Source organism: Pseudophryne corroboree, unplaced genomic scaffold (assembly GCF_028390025.1).
Source record: "Pseudophryne corroboree isolate aPseCor3 unplaced genomic scaffold, aPseCor3.hap2 scaffold_666, whole genome shotgun sequence".
In the NCBI taxonomy this organism is placed as follows: Eukaryota; Metazoa; Chordata; class Amphibia; order Anura; family Myobatrachidae; genus Pseudophryne; species Pseudophryne corroboree.
The window spans coordinates 142,129-162,417 of record NW_026970253.1 but is presented as its reverse complement, the minus strand read 5'-3'; the positions used below and the strand labels follow the sequence as shown (position 1 = coordinate 162,417).

At 47.1% G+C, this 20,289-nt stretch overlaps 8 non-coding genes across 8 annotated transcripts; all 8 read right to left on the bottom strand.

Annotated features, from left to right (window-relative positions):
* Window positions 1-2,600: 2,600 nt before the first annotated feature.
* LOC135037062 (U1 spliceosomal RNA) lies at window positions 2,601-2,759 on the bottom strand. The gene has a single exon (XR_010231666.1). It is a non-coding gene; the product is annotated as a U1 spliceosomal RNA (small nuclear RNA).
* Window positions 2,760-2,911: 152 nt separating this feature from the next.
* Window positions 2,912-3,075, bottom strand: LOC135037095 (U1 spliceosomal RNA). The gene has a single exon (XR_010231697.1). It is a non-coding gene; the product is annotated as a U1 spliceosomal RNA (small nuclear RNA).
* A 670-nt stretch (window positions 3,076-3,745) lies between these two features.
* LOC135037068 (U1 spliceosomal RNA) lies at window positions 3,746-3,908 on the bottom strand. The gene has a single exon (XR_010231672.1). It is a non-coding gene; the product is annotated as a U1 spliceosomal RNA (small nuclear RNA).
* A 152-nt stretch (window positions 3,909-4,060) lies between these two features.
* LOC135037102 (U1 spliceosomal RNA) lies at window positions 4,061-4,224 on the bottom strand. Its single transcript, XR_010231704.1, has one exon. It is a non-coding gene; the product is annotated as a U1 spliceosomal RNA (small nuclear RNA).
* A 671-nt stretch (window positions 4,225-4,895) lies between these two features.
* Window positions 4,896-5,058, bottom strand: LOC135037064 (U1 spliceosomal RNA). Its single transcript, XR_010231668.1, has one exon. It is a non-coding gene; the product is annotated as a U1 spliceosomal RNA (small nuclear RNA).
* Window positions 5,059-5,210: 152 nt separating this feature from the next.
* LOC135037088 (U1 spliceosomal RNA) lies at window positions 5,211-5,374 on the bottom strand. The gene has a single exon (XR_010231690.1). It is a non-coding gene; the product is annotated as a U1 spliceosomal RNA (small nuclear RNA).
* A 673-nt stretch (window positions 5,375-6,047) lies between these two features.
* LOC135037060 (U1 spliceosomal RNA) lies at window positions 6,048-6,210 on the bottom strand. The gene has a single exon (XR_010231664.1). It is a non-coding gene; the product is annotated as a U1 spliceosomal RNA (small nuclear RNA).
* Window positions 6,211-6,362: 152 nt separating this feature from the next.
* Window positions 6,363-6,526, bottom strand: LOC135037100 (U1 spliceosomal RNA). The gene has a single exon (XR_010231702.1). It is a non-coding gene; the product is annotated as a U1 spliceosomal RNA (small nuclear RNA).
* Window positions 6,527-20,289: the final 13,763 nt, after the last annotated feature.

Sequence of the window (20,289 nt, the reverse complement as noted above, 5' to 3'; positions counted from 1 at the left end):
ATTAACGCCACTGCATCCTTGCTGCTTTCTCATGTGGAAGTCTGTTTAATGTGAAAACAAGGTGATATCTAATTAGCACACAGGTAAGGAATTAAGTAAATCTTTATTTAAGGGTGAAGATGTTTCTCACACAATCGTTGCCCCAATGCATCATTGAAATTCAAGCTGGAAAGATGATTTTAATATATCACTTGTACATTTTGTATTGCTCTTCTGGTGACAATGTAGTTTGTTTTTGTCAATTACCATTTTAATAATAGGGTAAAGAAAATTAAGTGGATTTTTGAAAGAAAACAATACTGTCAATATACTATTAAAACAAATTAAAATGGTAAAAGTTATTGTACTTTAAGTAAAAATAAAAGAGCCAAAATATCAATCCCAGTTTTGGATTACTTTAATTAACAAAAAAAAAGCATATAGCAGAGGATATTTTCAATCTGCCTACCTCTGGGTTATGGGCCCAGCATGCTTCCATTGCTGTACTCTGCTGCACATGTAAGTGCAAGAGATCCTGAAGCACTCACTCATCATGGGAAAGTACCAATGTGTTCCTTCGTTGGTTGATGGAAGAAACATCTTACAAAAACTCTCCAGATTATTGACTTTTTAAAGTTTTTCTAGGAAACGTTTTAGATGAATGCTTATTAGCCCTTGTCAGTATATACTTTTGCAATGTGTCTCTGTGGCGCAATCAGTTAGTGTGTACGGCTATTAACCAAAAGGTTGGTGGTTCAATCCCACCCAGGTACGTAATTGACCTTGTTATCAGATTTTGGTGATCTTTAAGTAGACAAGTCAAAATTTCAAACCCCCTGTTATGGTGTAGGGTACCTGGCCTTCTCTGATGTAATCAGAGTTAGATTTGATTCAGTGATTTTATAAAAACAGCTAGGAAGCACAATTTAGCAGTGGGTTGCAGAGAAAAAGAAATATGCTGGCAGAAAAATCCAATTGAGTGATTAAACAGCTCTTCATTTTCTGGCTTTATTTTTATGCTAACAAATTTGTTCTCTGAAAAGTGTCCACAAAGCAAAGTCTCTGATTAACACCTTTGTAGGGATGGTTTTTCACCTATTACTAAATTAAACTTGCTTCATTGGAAAGGCAGCAAGATGCATCCTCATTTCAATGTCTACTGAAATAATACAGGTTGACACCAGGAAACATTAACGCCACTGCATCCTTGCTGCTTTCTCATGTGGAAGTCTGTTTAATGTGAAAACAAGGTGATATCTAATTAGCACACAGGTAAGGAATTAAGAAAATCTTTATTTAAGGGTGAAGATGTTTCTCACAAAATCGTTGCCCCAATGCATCATTGAAATTCAAGCTGGAAAGATGATTTTAATATATCACTTGTACATTTTGTATTGCTCTTCTGGTGACAATGTAGTTTGTTTTTGTCAATTACCATTTTAATAATAGGGTAAAGAAAATTAAGTGGATTTTTGAAAGAAAACAATACTGTCAATATACTATTAAAACAAATTAAAATGGTAAAAGTTATTGTACTTTAAGTAAAAATAAAAGAGCCAAAATATCAATCCCAGTTTTGGATTACTTTAATTAACAAAAAAAAATGCATATAGCAGAGGATAGTTTCAATCTGCCTACCTCTGGGTTATGGGCCCAGCATGCTTCCATTGCTGTACTCTGCTGCACATGTAAGTGCAAGAGATCCTGAAGCACTCACTCATCATGGGAAAGTACCAATGTGTTTCTTCGTTCGTTGATAGAAGAAACATCTTACAAAAACTCTCCAGATTATTGACTTTTTTAAGTTTTTCTAGGAAACGTTTTAGATGAATGCTTATTAGCATTTGTCAGTTAGTACTTTTGCAAAGTGTCTCTGTGGCGCAATCAGTTAGTGTGTACGGCTGTTAACCAAAAGGTTGGTGGTTCAATCCCACCCAGGGACGTAATTGACCTTGTGATCAGATTTTGGTGATATTTAAGTAGACAAGTCAAAATTTCAAACCCCATCTTATTGTGTAGGGTACCTGGCCTTCTCTGATGTAATCAGAGTTAGATTTGATTCATTGATTTTATAAAAACAGCTAGGAAGCACAATTTAGCAGTGGTTTGCAGAGAAAAAAAATATGCTGGCAGAAAAATCCAATTGAGTGATTAAACAGCTCTTCATTTTCTGGCTTTATTTTTATGCTAACAAATTTGTTCTCTGAAAAGTGTCCACAAAGCCAAGTCTCTGATTAACACCTTTGTAAGGATGGTTTTTCACCTATTACTAAATTAAACTTGCTTCATTGGAAAGGCAGCAAGATGCATCCTCATTTCAATGTCTACTGAAATAATACAAGTTGACACCAGGAAACATTAACGCCACTGCATCCTTGCTGTTTTCTCATGTGGAAGTCTGTTTAATGCGAAAACAAGGTGATATCTAATTATCACACAGGTAAGGAATTAAGAAAATCTTTATTTAAGGGTGAAGATGTTTCTCACAAAATCGTTGCCCTAATGCATCATTGAAATTCAAGCTGGAAAGATGATTTTAATATATCACTTGTACATTTTGTATTGCTCTTCTGGTGACAATGTAGTTTGTTTTTGTCAATTACCATTTTAATAATAGGGTAAAGAAAATTAAGTGGATTTTTGAAAGAAAACAAATTATGCAGTCAAGTTTCCCACATTTGGGGAAATCGCAGGAGCAGCACACCCAGAGTGCAATGGGTGAGCCTTGCCCTGGGAGAAGCACCTTCATGATCATAGTATCTCACCTGGCAGGTAAGTAGGAGTTGGGCTTGAGCTGGGGAGGGTCGATGCTCGGGCACCCCCCTGTCAAGTGAAGGAGATCCAACTGAGGCAGCACAAGGGAACTCTCGAAAGAAGAACAAGGCTAGAGGAAGATCTGAGACAAATAAATCTGACTTTTACCAGAGCTGACCAGAGGAAAGCACAAACACAGTCCCCCACTACCACAAATAATGCAGTCGAGTTTCCCACATTTGGGGAAATCATAGGAGTCAGCATACCCAGAATGCAATGAATGAACCTCACCCTGGGAGAACAATCTTCATGACCATGGTATCTCCTATGCAAAATAAGTATGATTTGGGATAGAGCTGGGGAGGGCCGCTGCTCAGGCACATCTCTGTCAAGTAAAGGAGATTCAACTGAGGCAGCACAAGGGAACTCTCATCTGGGGACAACAACTGCTGGGAGAACACATATTTTCAGATGAACATGGGAGGGCAGAAGGCTGCCTAATACTGAAGCACCCCCAAACAACAAACCAAATGCAACAACTAGTACAAGCATTCCTGGGGGAAGGCCTACAGCAGATGGATTTGCATATGGTGATGTCATCCAAGCAGTGGGTCAAAGTTGGCTTCAACCCTCGTCTGCATATGAAAAGAAAAAAGGGATGTGCAGGGCATGGCGTCCTTTTGTGGCGCTTGGATGACCCCTAATTCACATTAAACATCTCCACCCTCCTTCGGTGTGGGTCTCATGTTGGCTATGCCCCAGCCCCTGAAGCATTCAAGATGATTTCTTGCAGCAGCTGGGCACTGTAACAGCTCCAGAGCTGTTCTGTAAGGCATGTAAAAGGGTGTGGGCCCTGCAGCACTACCTGTAGTATGCATTGTGCGTTGGAAGGCACAAGTAAGCAGACGGGAGATGTCAGGATAGTGCGCAAGGGCATAGAAGGGAGCGGCTCAAGAAAAGAGAAGTGGAAACAGACAGCAAACTAGGCTGGAGAGAGACCTGAGACAAAGAGATCTGAATTATACGAGAGCCGACCAGGGGAAACACAAATTATGCAGTCAAGTTTCCCACATTTGGGGAAATCACAGGGGCAGCACACCCAGAGTGCAATGGGTGAGCCTTGCCCTGGGAGAAGCACCTACATGATCATAGTATCTCACCTGGCAGGTAAGTAGGAGTTGGGCTAGAGCTGCGAAGGGTCGCTGCTCGGGTACCCCCCTGTCAAGTGAAGGAGATCCAACTGAGGCAGCACAAGGGAACTCTCGAAAGAGGAACAAGGCTAGAGGAAGATCTGAGACAAAGAAATCTGATTTTTACCAGAGTTGACCAGAAGAAAGCACAAACACAGTCCCCCACTACCACAAATAATGCAGTTGAGTTTCCCACATTTGGTGAAATCACAGGGGTCAGCATACCCAGAATGCAATGAATGAACCTCACCCTGGGAGAACAATCTTCATGACCATGGTATCTCCTATGCAAAATAAGTATGATTTGGGATAGGGCTGGGGAGGGCCGCTGCTCAGGCACATCTCTGTCAAGTAAAGGAGATTCAACTGAGGCAGCACAAGGGAACTCTCATCTGGGGACAACAACTGCAGGGAGAACACATATTTTCAGATGAACATGGGAGGGCAGAAGGCTGCCTAATACTGAAGCACCCCCAAACAACAAACCAAATGCAACAACTAGTGCAAGCATTCCTGGGGGAAGGCCTGCAGCAGATGGATTTGCATATGGTGATGTCATCCAAGCAGTGGGTCAAAGTTGGCTTCAACCCTCGTCTGCATATGAAAAGAAAAAAGGGATGTGCAGGGCATGGCGTCCTTTTGTGGCGCTTGGATGACCCCTAATTCGCATTAAACATCTCCACCATCCTTCGGTGTGGGGCTCATGTTGGCTATGCCCCAGCCCCTGAAGCATTCAAGATGATTTCTTGCAGCAGCTGGGCACTGTAACAGCTCCAGAGCTGCTCTGTAAAGCATGTAAAAGGGTGTGGGCCCTGCAGCACTACCTGTAGTATGCATTGTGCGTTGGAAGGCACAAAGTAAGCAGACGGGAGAGGTCAGGATAGTGCGCAAGGGCATAGAAGGGAGCGGCTCAAGAAAAGAGAAGTGGAAACAGACAGCAAACTAGGCTGGAGAAAGACCTGAGACAAAGAGATCTGAATTATATGAGAGCCGACCAGAGGAAACACAAATTATGCAGTCAAGTGTCCCACATTTGGGGAAATCGCAGGAGCAGCACACCCAAAGTGCAATGGGTGAGCCTTGCCCTGGGAGAAGCACCTTCCTGATCATAGTATCTCACCTGGCAGGTAAATAGGAGTTGGGCTAGAGCTGGGGAGGGTCGCTGCTCGTGCACCCCCCTGTCAAGTGAAGGAGATCCAACTGAGGCAGCACAAGGGAACTCTCGAAAGAAGAACAAGGCTAGAGGAAGATCTGAGACAAAGAAATCTGACTTTTACCAGAGTTGACCAGAAGAAAGCACAAACACAGTCCCCCACTACCACAAATAATGCAGTCGAGTTTCCCACATTTGGGGAAATCACAGGGGTCAGCATACCCAGAATGCAATGAATGAACCTCACCCTGGGAGAACAATCTTCATGACCATGGTATCTCCTATGCAAAATAAGTATGATTTGGGATAGGGCTGGGGAGGGCCGCTGCTCAGGCACATCTCTGTCAAGTAAAGGAGATTCAACTGAGGCAGCACAAGGGAACTCTCATCTGGGGACAACAACTGCAGGGAGAACACATATTTTCAGATGAACATGGGAGGGCAGAAGGCTGCCTAATACTGAAGCACCCCCAAACAACAAACCAAATGCAACAACTAGTGCAAGCATTCCTGGGGGAAGGCCTGCAGCAGATTGATTTGCATATGGTAATGCCATCCAAGCAGTGGGTCAAAGTTGGCTTCAACCCTCGTCTGCATATCAAAAAAGAGAAAAGGGGCGTGCAGGGCATGGCGGCCTTTTGCGGCGCTTGGATGACCCCTAGTTCGCATTAAACACCTCCACCCTCCTTCGGTGTGGGGCTCATGTTGGCTATGCCCCAGCCCCTGAAGCATTCAAGCTGATTTCTTACAGCAGCTGGGCACTGTAACAGCTCCAGAGCTGCTCTGTAAGGCAAGTAAAAGGGTGTGGGCCCTGCAGCACTACCTGTAGTTTGCATTGTGCATTGGAAGGCACAAAGTAAGCAGACGGGAGAAGTCAGGATAGTGCGCAAGGGCATAGAAGGGAGCGGCTCAAGAAAAGAGAAGTGGAAACAGACAGCAAACTAGGCTGGAGAGAGACCTGAGACAAAGAGATCTGAATTATACGAGAGCCGACCAGGGGAAACACAAATTATGCAGTCAAGTGTCCCACATTTGGGGAAATTGCAGGAGCAGCACACCCAGAGTGCAATGGGTGAGCCTTGCCCTGGGAGAAGCACCTTCATGATCATAGTATCTCACCTGGCAGGTAAGTAGGAGTTGGGCTAGAGCTGGGGAGGGTCGCTGCTCGGGCACCCCCCTGTCAAGTGAAGGAGATCCAACTGAGGCAGCACAAGGGAACTCTTGAAAGAGGAACAAGGCTAGAGGAAGATCTGAGACAAATAAATCTGACTTTTACCAGAGCTGACCAGAGGAAAGCACAAACATAGTCCCCCTCTACCACAAATAATGCAGTCGAGTTTCCCACATTTGGGGAAATCACAGGGGTCAGCATACCCAGAATGCAATGAATGAACCTCACCCTGGGAGAACAATCTTCATGACCATGGTATCTCCTATGCAAAATAAGTATGATTTGGGATAGGGCTGGGGAGGGCCGCTGCTCAGGCACATCTCTGTCAAGTAAAGGAGATTCAACTGAGGCAGCACAAGGGAACTCTCATCTGGGGACAACAACTGCAGGGAGAACACATATTTTCAGATGAACATGGGAGGGCAGAAGGCTGCCTAATACTGAAGCACCCCCAAACAACAAACCAAATGCAACAACTAGTACAAGCATTCCTGGGGGAAGGCCTGCAGCAGATGGATTTGCATATGGTGATGTCATCCAAGCAGTGGGTCAAAGTTGGCTTCAACCCTCATCTGCATATGAAAAGAGAAAAGGGGCGTGCAGGGCATGGCGGCCTTTTGCGGCGCTTGGATGACCCCTAGTTCGCATTAAACACCTGCACCCTCATTCGGTGTGGGGCTCATGTTGGCTATGCCCCAGCCCCTGAAGCATTCAAGCTGATTTCTTGCAGCAGCTGGGCACTGTAACAGCTCCAGAGCTGCTCTGTAAGGCAAATAAAAGGGTGTGGGCCCTGCAGCACTACCTGTAGTTCGCATTGTGCGTTGGAAGGCACAAAGTAAGCAGACGGGAGAAGTCAGGATAGTGCGCAAGGGCATAGAAGGGAGCGGCTCAAGAAAAGAGAAGTGGAAACAGACAGCAAACTAGGCTGGAGAGAGACCTGAGACAAAGAGATCTGAATTATATGAGAGCCGACCAGGGGAAACACAAATTATGCAGTCAAGTATTGGAAAATTCAGGGCTATGTCGTGTAGATGATGGCCTAACAGGAGGCTTTAAAATTTTCTTTCTAGTGTCCTTCGTTTGGGAGAAAAATGCAAAGGTACAAGACAGCTTTTCCTTGCCAATATCTCTCTTTTGCAAAGAGCTGCGCATTGGAAAATTCAGGGCTATGTCGTGTAGATGATGGCCTAACAGGAGGCTTTAAAATTTTCTTTCTAGTGTCCTTCGTTTGGGAGAAAAATGCAAAGGTACAAGACAGCTTTTCCTTGCCAATATCTCTCTTTTGCAAAGAGCTACGCATTGGAAAATTCAGGGCTATGTCGTGTAGATGATGGCCTAACAGGAGGCTTTAAAATTTTCTTTCTAGTGACCTTCGTTTGGGAGAAAAATGCAAAGGTACAAGACAGCTTTTCCTTGCCAATATCTCTCTTTTGCAAAGAGCTGCGCATTGGAAAATTCAGGGCTATGTCGTGTAGATGATGGCCTAACAGGAGGCTTTAAAATGTTCTTTCTAGTGTCCTTCGTTTGGGAGAAAAATGCAATGGTACAAGACAGCTTTTCCTTGCCAATATCTCTCTTTTGCAAAGAGCTGCGCATTGGAAAATTCAGGGCTATGTCGTGTAGATGATGGCCTAACAGGAGGCTTTAAAATTTTCTTTCTAGTGTCCTTCGTTTGGGAGAAAAATGCAAAGGTACAAGACAGCTTTTCCTTGCCAATATCTCTCTTTTGCAAAGAGCTACGCATTGGAAAATTCAGGGCTATGTCGTGTAGATGATGGCCTAACAGGAGGCTTTAAAATTTTCTTTCTAGTGTCCTTCGTTTGGGAGAAAAATGCAAAGGTACAAGACAGCTTTTCCTTGCCAATACTGAAGACATTTTCCCCACAAGGCCCTTTGGAGAGACAGAGAGAGAGTATGCCAGCACATACCCCAGCGCTATATAACCCAGGAATAGCACAGTAACTTAATGTTTGAACAATCGGTGAGGGGGAACATCTTGAAACCCCAGTTTGTACCCTTGGGACACTATTTGTAAAACACACGAGTCCATGTCCGAATGAATCCAGAACTGACTGAAGAGTTTTAGACGTGCCCCCACTGGTGCGGGCTCCTGCAAGAGAGCCCCAGCGTCATGCAGTGGATTTGGCAGAAGCAGAGGATGATCTCTGCTCCTGCGATCTTGAAGAGGATGCAGACCTCTTCTCTCTTCTCCTTCCTCTACCTGCAAAGAAAGGGGAATCTTAACTTCTTGCATATCTATTGGGCCGAAATGACTGCATCAGAGAATGATGCGTCTTCATCCGTTGGGAGGGAACATAGGGCAAGAAGGTTGACTTACCTGCGGGAGCTGCCGAGATCAAATTAACTAGGCAGTCACCAAACAAGGCTTCACCTTCATAGGGAAGAGACTCCCTTTCTTCTTGGAGTCAGCATCAGCATTCTCTTGGTGAATCCACAATGCCCTCCTATTCGACACTGCCATGAAATTGGCCCGTGAACTCAAGAGTCCTATATCCCTTGCAGTCTCACGTAAGTATGCTGCAGTGTCCTTGATATGATACAACGTAAGGAGTATCCCATCTCTCCAGGGTATCTATATCGGATGACAAGGTATTCGACCAATTCTTGAATACTACTACTCACCCATGCACATGTAATGGCAGGTCTAAGTAATGTACCCGTGGTTACATAACTAGAAATAATGTAGCTTCCTGCATACGATCCGCTGGATTTGTGACAGGGCCCCGTGCAGAACAGGGGGTGACTCCCACTTTATTCTGTCCGCGGCGGGAAATGAATAAACAACCAGAATCCTTTTGGGGATTTGAAACCATCTTGTCGAGCTGGCCCAGACTTTCTCAAACAGAGATGGAGGAACGTTACATCAGCTTTCATTATATATCTATATATACATACATATAGACCCCTTTGTCAGGAACAGCAGGGTCTTCAGTGATTTTAATATGTCCTTAATATCCACAATCATGTACTGAATGCTCCTTGCCAATATTGGATCTAATCAGGAAACATTATGGTCGACATAAGTATCAGTATCCGTGTCAGTATCAGTGTGTAGTAACTGGGCAAAATAACATTTTTGCGACCCAGCGGGGCCTGAGGGAAAAGAAACATAGCCATGAATATCACATCTATTCTCTACGTCTGTGTCTGGGACACAGATTTATCCAACCTTACTCTGATATTACTGAAACATTTACCCAGTCAGTTATTGGTGGTGCCAACAGGGCCACCATCATATGTCTGCATTCCTAATATAGTTTCCTCTTGGGAAAAACATTCAGCCACCGACATGTTGACACACATATACCAAGTACCCACAGACACACCGGCTTATGGGGGACAGACCGTCAGTAAATCTGTCAGAGGGACACAGAGGATTTTTCAGCTCACAATCCAGCGCCAAAAGTACACAGTCTGGGAAATAATAAACTCTATAGTGATAGACTTGTAATGCTCTAAAGATGTTCTGGTGAGGTGAGGAAGAAGCCCCGCCGCTGTAATGGCGCGTATCTGTCCCGCTCAGAAATAATTAATTACGCTATTGGGGTAAGGACAGTGCCCAGGCACTAATGTCCACTTTTTCCAGCCTTTTGTGAGGAATTTATGCTGCCCAGGGTGCCCCCCCCCCCCGTGCCCTGCACCCTGCAGTGCCTGTGTTTGTGTGTGAGCATGGCGCGCAGCGTTCCGCTCGCTGCTCGGTACCTCAGAATGCCGTCACTGAAGAAGAAGTCTTCTGTTCTTCTGCTACTCACCTGTCTTCTGGCTCTGTAAGGGGGTGACGGCAGGCTGCGGGAGTGTGCATCTAGGCGTACCCAGCGATCAGCACCCTCAGGAGCTAATGGTGTCCTGTCAGCCTGAAGCAGAGCCATTGAACTCACTAGAAGTTGGTCATACTTCTCTCCCCTAAGTCCAACGAAGCAGGGAGACTGTTGCCAGCAGCCTCCCTGAAAATAAAAAAAACGAACTAGTCTTTTCAGAGAAACTCAGTAGAGCTCCTCTGTAGTGCATCCAGTATCACTGCGCACAATACTAAAACTGGAGTCTGGAGGAGGGGCATAGAGGGAGGAGACAGTTCACACCCTTTGAAAGTCTTAAAGTGCCCATGTCTCCTGCGGATCCCGTCTATACCCCATGGTTCTTAATGTGACCCCAGCATCCTCTAGGACGTATGAGAAAACAAATAACGCACACACGAGGAGGAGAGAACTAAGGAAGTTATAAGGAGAAGAGGGGAGGGAGGGGGGGTTGAAAGGTAAGGTAGTAAAGGCATATTGGATAAACTACAACCTTATACATCAGGCATGTCCAAACTGCGGCCCTCCAGCTGTTGTGAAACTACATATCCCAGCATGCCCAGACACAGTTTTGCTGTCAGGGAATGCTAAAGCTGCGTCAGGGCATGCTGGGATGAGTAGTTTCTCAACAGCTGGAGGGCCGCAGTTTGGACATGCCTGTTATACATATTCGTTAATGTACCAGTAGTTAGAAGTAGAAGAGCTCTAACAGAAACCACAAAGCTTATCTAAAGCCACACCACACTGGATATGCCCAATCTCATTTGATTTTTGAAGCAAAGCAGTATTGGACTTTGTTAATACATGGATGGGAGACTGCTTGGTAGTATCAGATTCTTTAGGTGTTTTTAAACTACCAACACCATTTTCTTGGTACATTTAATTTTTACATGTATTCTTTTATGTACCAGAAGTTAGAAGTAGAAGAGCTGTAACAGAAACCACCAGCTCATCTACAGCCACAGCACACTGGATTTGCCCAATCTCTCCTGATCATGGAAGCTGAGCAGTGTTGGTCCTGGTTTTAGTACTTGGATGGGAGACCACAAGGAAATACCAGGAGCTGTGTGTATTTTTACAATACTAACACCGTTCTCTTGATACATTCCATTTTGAAACATTGGGGCAGATCTATTAAGCCTGGTGAACTGATAAAGTGCAAGGTGATAAAGTACCAGCCAGTCAGCTCCTAACTGTCATTTTTCAAACCCAGCCTGTGACATGGCAATTAGGAGCTGATTGGCTGGTACTTTATCACCATGCAAATTATCATTTCACCAGGTTTAATAAATCGGCTGCTTACTCATTTATGTACGAGTAGTTAGAAGTAGAAGAACTCTAACAGAAACCACTAAGCTCATCTACAGCCACACCACACTGTATATGCCCAATATCACCTGATTTTAGGCCTGGTTTGTTCTTGGATGTGAGACCACCTGGGAATACCAGGTGCTGTAGGTAGTTTTATACTACCAACACCGTTCTCTTGATGCATTATATTTTGAAACTTATTCATTGATGTACCAGTAGTTAGAAGTAGAAGTTAGAAACAGCAAACATCATCTACAGCCGCATCACACTGGATATGTCCAATCTCATCTGATGTTGGAAGCTAAGCAGTGTTGTGCCTGGTTAGTTTTTGGATTTCAGGTCCTGCCTTCTGGTTTGGCCACGGCACCTCGGAAATTCACCAAGGTCATGGCCGTGATAACGACCCTTCACCATCGGTGGACCTGGGAGGAATCTCTCCTCCCGATAAACATTCTGGAATTGCGGGCAGTGTTCAATTCATTGACACTGGCCCTGCCTCTAGTACAGAACAGGCCTGTTCAAGTACAATCGGACAACGACACCACGGTAGCAGTGGTGGGATTCAGCCGGTTCGCACCGGTTCCATAGAACCGATACCTAATATTAGGTACAGTTCTGAGAACCGTTTGCTAATGAGCACTGCCAGGGATATATTTGCACCGGAAGCCCTCTATCCTAGCCTGAGCTGCCGCCCGCACACCAGCCCGCCAGCACAGACCGGTGACCGCAACAGGGCCGAGCGTCATTGTTTGTGTACCACTGCAGAGTTCCTCTGCGCCCGGCCCTGTCCTGCTGACTCCTCCTCTCCCTGGAGTCCTGACATGCGCAGTAAGCATGTCCAGACGCTGAGAGAGGGTGGACCGGGCGCGGAGGAACTCTGCAGTGCTACACAGACACAAGGCCCTGTTGCGGTCTGTGCGGGGGGGCGGGTGTGCGGACGGCAGCTCAGGTTAAGCAGGGGTGACAGAGGGCTCCACCACTGGTTCCGGAATGCCCGTTCCTATGAGGCACCATTTTCAGGAGCGGAGCGGTCACTCACCTATCACCACCTACCACCAGCGTGCAGCTGCATCGAGGAATCAAGTGCAGGACCTGTCCTGTGGTAAGGGCGACTGGCTGGGGGGGTATGTATGTAGTCCCTCTTTTCATCTACTTTTGTGTACCTCTTTTATTGTTCTTATTGGAGTATTAAATACGTGAATTATTAAACTACCTTTAGGTATGTCTTTTGGTATACTTAAAATGGTCATTAGGACATAGAACCGGTTGTTAATTTATTTGAATCCCACCACTGCACTGTAGTGTACACAAATCATCAAGGCGGCACTCGAAATTGCATGGCAAAGCTGGAAGTATCAAAAATCCTCAGTTGGGTAGAACGTCATCTGCCAGCAATATCGGCAGTGTTCATTCCCGGAGTCCTCAACTGGGAAGCGGATTTCCTCAGTCGTCAGTACGTTCACGCTGGAGAGTGGAGAGGCCGCAGCAGAAATGTCTGCACTGGTGTCAGTAGGTGACTGAGGCAGGGATGACTGGGAGATAGTGGGTGACTGAAGCATGTATGACTGGGAGATAGTGGGTGACTGAGGCCGGGGTGACTGGGAGATAGTCAGTGACTAAGGCAGGGGTGATAGGGATATAGTGGATGACTGTGGCAGGGGTGACAGGGACAGTAGGAGACTGAGGCAGGGGTGACAGGGATAGTGGGTGACTGAGGCAGGGGTGATAGGGTGACAGTGGGTGACTGAGGCAGAGGTGACAGGGATAGCGGGTGACTGAGGTAGGGGAGATATGGAGATAGTGGTTGACTGAGGCAGGGGTGACAGAGATAGTGGGTGACTAAAGCAGGGGTGACTGGTATAGTGGGTGACTGAGGCAGGGGTCGCAGGTATAGTGGTTAACTGAGGCAGCGGTGACTGGGAGATAGTGGGTAACTGGGGCAGGGGTGACAGGGAAAGTGTGTGACTCAGGCAGGGGTGATAGGGAGATAGTCGGCAGCAGATCACTGCCTTGCTGACAGCAGCACATCCCTGCTTCACTGACAGCAGCACATCCCTGCCTCATTGACAGCAGCACATACCTGCCTCACTTATAGCAGCACATCCCTGCCTCACTGGCAGCAGCAGATCCCTGCCTCACTGGCAGCAGCAGATCACTGCTTCACTGACAGCAGCACATCCCTGCCTCACTGGCAGCAGCAGATCCCTGCCTTACTGACAGCTGTATTCAGACCTGATCTCTGCTGTGCATATTCACACAACAGGAGATCAGGTCTGAAGTGTGTGTGTGTGTGTGTGTGTGTGTGTGTGTGTGTGTGCTGGTGCCGCAGTGCACCGGCACATGCCAGAGATGCGATCAGCATCTCTGCCCAGTGAGCGCCTCTGCCAACACATACTTATCTTGCATATGAGATCTCTTGATCATGAAGATAGTTCTCACAGGGTGAGGTTCATCCATTACATTTTAAAGTAGGAAGGTACAAATTACATATTCAAATTACATATATGTGCTGGATTCAAATGTTTTCCCCCCTTCCTTTCTCAATTGTGCCCATCAGCAGCTATTCTAATGTTGCTGCCAATGGGTGTGACACATTCATTTCTTCTGTGGGGTACACTGGACTCCACAAGGATTCACATTGTGGTGTAGAGTAGGATCTTGATCTGAGGCACCAACAGGCTCAAAGCTTTTGACTGTTCCCAAGATGCTCAGCGCCCCCTGCTCTATAACCTCGCTTCCATGAACAGGGAGCTAAGTTTGTAGTTGGTGCCTTCAGTAGCAGGACACTTAACAGGGGGCTGCCTCAGGCAGCCTATACTTAGCTATTAATTTTGACAAGAAAAGAAGAACTTTTTTTATAAGAATGTACAAGGGCTGCAGCAGGCTAGGTCTAATAGACATCTTTACTGCAGCTCCATCACTCCCAGCGGCGCAGTATTCTCCCGTGCCCTGGTTGCTGGGTCACTGCAGCGGAGGCTCCGGTTTCTTCCTAAGGTCAGTCACACACACACCGCCCTCCGGGATCACGAGGCCGCTGATGAAAGGGAGGTAAGGGGCTTCTGTGCCCACACTATACCGTGATCCAGCATGGCTGTAGGGGGCGGGCCGTGTGCGCACTGGCGTGGACACTGATTACTGGGCAGCCGCTCCACTAGCCACCAGGGACAGTTAAGGAGCACAGCTCTGGGGGGTTTTCTCCTATATTAACCCCATTTTATACTACCTGCAGTGCATTGTGATAGGTAATAGAGCCTGATTCAGGTTGGATTGCAATCACAATAAGCAATCCAACTGCAAAAATTGCTAAGAGCATACGCATGCGCCTGCATTTTCTGTTACTGTCAATCGGTGCGGGGGGGGGGGGGTCAGCAACACTCCATTTCAAAGTCGGAGATGGAGCGGTGCGGGGGCAGGGCTTCAACGGAGAAACAGGAGGCGTGGTCAGAGCGGCTGCATGACATCACATGCAGCCGTTGCGATCACAAAAATGGTGGCGGCTTCCTGCGCACACGTACAGTCTGCACCAACAGGAGGCTAACCCATTTTTTATGATCACGCTGAACTGCACTGAGACTGCAATTTCAGCGTGGTCAAGAAGGGAGGCGGCATGCTGGGTGGCCATGCCCTGTGATGGGTGGCCCCAGCATGCGAACCAAAGGATTGCAAATTCTGTTACTTAGCAGAATTTGCAATCCTTACTGAATTAGGCCATTGATTACAAAATTGTAAACAATATTTGAAGTTTTTCTTCAGGGACTAACACAAAAGATGCTTGGGGCTACTAACACATGGGTAAGCCACGTAAAGCTTCCCATGGGTCAGTGGCATCACAACGGGGTTGCGGCACACACCCGAGTGTCACCCGCCAAGTGGGGTGACACAAAAGTGCCGGCTCTTCTTCAGTGACAGAATATGGGTGTTTCACTGTGACATTACGTGCAATACCCAGTTTCTGTCACTGTGCAGGAGCCAGCACCACTCACACACTAGTCCCCGGGTACAGCCCCCAACCCCCGGGATACCTGCAGCAACAAAATGGTGATTCAGGCCACGCCCCTACCTATGAGACCATGCCTCCTTTTTACCATTGCGCTGCTTATCTGCGCGCACTGCATTACAATCTCCCTCGCCGCCTCTCTGGGTGTCACCAGTGATAGTGACACCTCTGCCATGCTTGTAGCAGCTGGTCCTAAGATCTACGCCTCCAGCCCTGAGTGTTTTCCCTTGTGACTTGTTGATCATCATAGCGAAGCAGATGCTTACAGAAAACTGCAGGGGTTTAGATTGAAAAGAAAAACATTGACGAACCCATCATTTCAGCGACAGGGTCTGCCACACGACTGACTGAAATGACTGGTTGGTTTGGGCCCCCACCAAAAAAGAATCAATCAATCTCTCCTTGCACAAACTGGCTCTACAGAGGCAAGATGTCCACCTCATCATCCTCCGATTCCTCACCCCTTTCACTGTGTACATCCCCCTCCTCACAGATTATTAATTCGTCCCCACTGGAATCCACCATCTCAGATCCCTGTGTACTTTCTGGAGGCAATTGCTGGTGAATGTCTCCACGGAGGAATTGATTATAATTAATTTTGATGATCATCATCTTCTCCACATTTTCTGGAAGTAACCTTGTACGCCGATTGCTGACAAGGTGAGCGGCCGCACTAAACACTCTTTCGGAGTACACACTGGAGGGAGGGCAACTTAGGTAGAATAAAGCCAGTTTGTGCAAGGGCCTCCAAATTGCCTCTTTTTCTCCACCATTCTTTCAAAGGTGACAGAATCATATGCAGTGACAGTAGACGACATGTCAGTAATCGTTGCCAGGTCCTTCAGTCTGGACCAGATGTCAGCACTCACTCCAGACTGCCCTGCATCACCGCCAGTGGGTGGGCTCGGAATTCTTAGCCTTTTCCTCGCACCCCCAGTTGCGGGAGAATGTGAAGGAGGAGCTGTTGACGGGTCACGTTCCGCTTGACTTGACAATTTTCTCACCAGCAGGTCTTTGAACCTCTGCAGACTTGTGTCTGCCGGAAAGAGAGATACAATGTAGGTTTTAAATCTAGGATCGAGCACGGCGGCCAAAATGTAGTGCTCTGATTTCAACAGATTGAATCCTGGTCAAGCAAATTAAGGGCTCCATCCACAAGTCCCACATGCCTAGTTGAATCGCTCTGTTTTAGCTCCTCCTTCAATGTCTCCAGCTTCTTCTGCAAAAGCCTGATGAGGGGAATGACCTGACTCAGGCTGGCAGTGTCTGAACTGACTTCACGTGTGGAAAGTTCAAAGGGTTGCAGAACCTTGCACAACGTTGAAATCATTCTCCACTGCGCTTGAGTCAGGTGCATTCCCCCTCCTTTGCCTATATCGTGGGCAGATGTATAGGCTTGAATGGCCTTTTGCTGCTCCTCCATCCTCTGAAGCATATAGAGGGTTGAATTCCACCTCGTTACCACCTCTTGCTTCAGATGATGGCAGGGCAGGTTCAGGAATGTTTGGTGGTGCTCCAGTCTTCGGCATGCGGTGGCTGAAGGCAGAAAGTGGCCCGCAATTCTTCGGGCCACCGACAGCATCTCTTGCACGCCCCTGTCGTTTTTTAAATAATTCTGCACCACCAAGTTCAATGTATGTGCAAAACATGGGACGTGCTGGAATTTGCCCAGATGTAATGCACGCACAATATTGGTGGCGTTGTCCGATGTCACAAATCCCCAGGAGAGTTCAATTGGGGTAAGCCATTCTGCGATGATGTTCCTCAGTTTCCGTAAGAGGTTGTCAGCTGTGTGCCTCTTATGGAAAGCGGTGATACAAAGCGTAGCCTGCCCAGGAACGAGTTGGCAATTGCGAGATGCTGCTACTGGTGCCGCCGCTGCTGTTCTTGCTGCGGGAGGCAATACATCTACCCAGTGGGCTGTCACAGTCATATAGTCCTGAGTCTGCCCTGCTCCACTTAACCACAGACAAGTGGACATTGGGTACAACTGCATTTTTTAGGACACTGGTGACTCTTTTTCTGAGGTCTGTGTACATTTTCGGTATCGCCTGCCTAGAGAAATGGAACCTAGAGGGTATTTGGTACCGTGGACACAGTACCTCAATCAAGTCTCTAGTTGCCTCTAAATTAACGATGGATACCGGAACCACGTTTTTCACCACCCAGACCTGAGTTATCCGCTTTGCAGCAGGATGACTGCTGTGATATTTCATCTTCCTCGCAAAGGACTGTTGGACAGTCAATTGCTTACTGGAAGAAGTACAAGTGGTCTTCCGACTTCCCCTCTGGGATGACGATCGACTCCCAGCAGCAACAACAGCAGCGCCAGCAGCAGTAGGCGTTACACTCAAGGATGCATCGGAGGAATCCCAGGCAGGAGAGGACTCGTCAGACTTGCCAGTGACATGGCCTGCAGGACTATTGGCTCTCCTGTCTAAGGAGGAAATTGACACTGAGGGAGTTGGTGGTGTGGTTTGCAGGAGCTTGGTTACAAGAGGAAGGGATTTAGTGGTTAGTGGACTGCTTCCGCTGTCATCCAAAGTTTTTGAACTTGTCACTGACTTATGATGAATGCGCTGCAGGTGACGTATAAGGGAGGATGTTCCGAGGTGGTTAACGTCCTTATCCCTACTTATTACAGCTTGACAAAGGCAACACACGGCTTGACACCTGTTGTCCGCATTTGTGTACAGGATGCATACCTTCATGTCCCCATTTATCCACCTCATCAGGCGTAACTCAGATTTGCGGTACAGGACTGTCATTGCCAATTTCAGACGTTGCTGTTTGGTCTCTCCATGGCCCTGAGAATTTTCACCAAGGTAATGGCGGAAATGATGGTGCTCCTGTGCAAGCAAGGTGTCACAATTATCCCGTACTTGGGCGATCTCATAAAAGCGAGATCAAGAGAGCAGTTGCTGAACAGCGTATCACTTTCACTGAAAGTGTTACAGCAACACGGCTGGATTCTCAATATCCCGAAGTCGCAGTTGATTCCTACTACTCGTCTGTCTTTCTTGGGCATGATTCTGGACACAGACCAGAAGAAGGTTTATCTCCTGATAGAAAAGGCCCAGGAACTCATGACTCTTGTCAGGAACCTATTGAAACCAAAACAGGTGTCAGTGCATCACTGCACTCGAGTCCTGGGAAAGATGGTGGCATCATACGAGGCCATTCCATTCGGCAGGTTCCATGCGAGGACTTTCCAATGGGACCTACTGGACAAGTGGTCCGGGTCACATTTACAGATGCATTGGTTGATCACCCTGTCCCCCAGGGTCAGGGTATCACTCTTGTGGTGGCTGCAGAGTGCTCACCTTCTCGAGGGATGCAGATTCAGCATTCAGGGCTGGATCCTGGTGACCACAGACGCAAGCCTCCAAGGTTGGGGAGCAGTCACACAGGGAAGAAATTTCCAAGGTCTTTGGTCAAGTCAAGAGACTTGTCTTCACATCAACATCCTGGAACTAAGGGCCATATACAATGCCCTACGTCAAGCGGAGACCTTACTTTGCGACCAACCGGTTCTGATCCAGTCAGACAACGTCACCGCAGTGGCTCATGTAAACCGCCAAGGCGGCACAAGAAGCAGAGTGGCGATGGCACAAGCCACCAGAATTCTTCGCTGGGTGGAGAATCACGCAAGCGCACTGTCAGCAGTGTTCATTCCGGGAGTGGACAACTGGGAAGCAGACATCCTCAGCAGACACGACCTACATCCGGGAGAGTGGGGACTTCATCAGGAAGTCTTTGCACAGATTACAAGTCGGTGGGAACTGCCACAGATAGACATGATGCCGTCCCGGCTCAACAAAAAGCTACAGAGGTATTGCGCAAGGTCAAGAGACCCTCAGGCAGTAGCTGTAGACGCCCTAGTGACACCGTGGGTGTTCCGGTCGGCATTTCCTCCTCTTCCTCTCATACCCAAGGTGTTGAGGATAATAAGACAAAGAGGAGTGAGAACAATCCTCATTGTTCCAGATTGGCCACGGAGGACCTGGTATCCGGATCTGCAGGAAATGCTCACAGAAGATCTGTGGCCTCTCCCTCTAAGACAGGACCTGTTGCATCAGGGGCCCTGTCTGTTCCAAGACTTACCGCGGCTGCGTTTGACGGCATGGCGGTTGAATGCCGGATCCTAGCATTCCGGTTGAGGTCATCCCTACGCTGATAAAGGCTAGGAAGGATGTAACGTTAAAACATTACACCGTATATGGCGAAATTATGTTTCTTGGTGTGAGGCCAGGAATGCTCCTACGGAAGAATTCCATCTGGGCCGTTTCCTTCACTTCCTACAAACTGGAGTGAATTTGGGCCTAAAATTAGGCTCTATTAAGGTCCAGATTTCGGCCTTATCCATTTTCTTTCAAAAAGAATTGGCTTCTCTTCCAGAAGTTCAGACTTTTGTAAAAGGAGTGCTGCATATTCAGCCTCCTTTTGTGCCTCCGGTGGCACCTTGGGACCTTAACGTGGTGTTAAGTTTTCTAAAATTACACTGGTTTGAACCACTTAAAACAGTGGAGTTAAAATATCTCACATGGAAGGTGGTCATGTTATTAGCCTTGGCTTCGGCTAGGCGAGTGTCGGAATTAGCGGCTTTGTCACATAAAAGCCCATATTTGGTATTCCATGTGGATAGAGCGGAATTGCAGACCCGTCCTCAATTCCTACCAAAAGTGGTCTCATCTTTTCATATGAACCAACCTATTGTGGTGCCTGTGGCTACGCGTGACTTGGAGGATTCCGAGTTACTTGATGTGGTTAGGGCTTTGAAAATTTACGTGGCCAGGACGGCTAGAGTCAGGAAAACTGAAGCGCTGTTTGTCCTGTATGCAACCAACAAGATTGGTGCCCCTGCTTCAAAGCAGGCTATTGCTCGCCGGATTTGTAACACGATTTAGCAAGCGCATTCT